The following is a 607-nucleotide window of genomic DNA, read 5'->3' as shown; positions in this document are numbered from 1 at the left end:
GGGATGCCGATGCCGCTGATGTAGCTGGCGGCCACAGGGTCTTTGAGAACCTGGCAGGAGAAAAGGGTCACCAGTGCCCAGGGCTGTGACATTGCTGTGGGGCCAGGACAGCTGCTATGGGGACTCACCACCTGGGCCCAGTAGGGCAGCATCACCCTCTGGTCATCCAGGATGATGAGCTGGACATGGCGGTGGGAGCTGTTGGCCAGCGCCGGGCCCAAGTCCTGGGCAATGAAGTCCCGCTGGTGCTCAGGGGAGAAGCCCAGGCACTGGAAGGGGTAGAAGACGATCTCACCGGCCGTGGGGTCGCTCCCTGCCGTCACTGCCCAGAAGGTCAGGTTGTGCTTGGCGTATTCATCCAGGAACCTGGTGTGGGGTAGATGGTGAACGGCCCTGTTGCACCTGTGCCGGCCCCAGCTCCAGGCACGGCATCCCCGGCTGCCCCCGCACCGGATGAAGTACTTGGCCCAGGCCCTGTGGTACTTGTCCCCGGGGCTGCCCTTCAGTGTTCCCCTCCCTGTCATCGCTCCATTCGTCTTCATCCAGACCGGGGAGGTCCAGGGGCTGGCATACAGCGACAGAGGCCGCCTGGGCGCCGCCCGGGGCG

At 65.2% G+C, this 607-nt stretch overlaps 1 protein-coding gene across 3 annotated transcripts in view; it reads right to left on the bottom strand.

Annotated features, from left to right (window-relative positions):
- Positions 1-607, bottom strand: part of LOC103611275 (glucosylceramidase) — a 19,614-nt gene that overhangs the window by 1,123 nt on the left and 17,884 nt on the right. The gene's annotated exons all lie outside the window — the stretch shown is intronic.

This window comes from Corvus brachyrhynchos, unplaced genomic scaffold, assembly GCF_000691975.1.
Source record: "Corvus brachyrhynchos isolate BGI_N302 unplaced genomic scaffold, ASM69197v1 scaffold122, whole genome shotgun sequence".
In the NCBI taxonomy this organism is placed as follows: domain Eukaryota; kingdom Metazoa; phylum Chordata; class Aves; order Passeriformes; family Corvidae; genus Corvus; species Corvus brachyrhynchos.
Note: the sequence above shows the minus strand (reverse complement) of the source record. Positions and strands in the feature narration are given on the sequence as shown.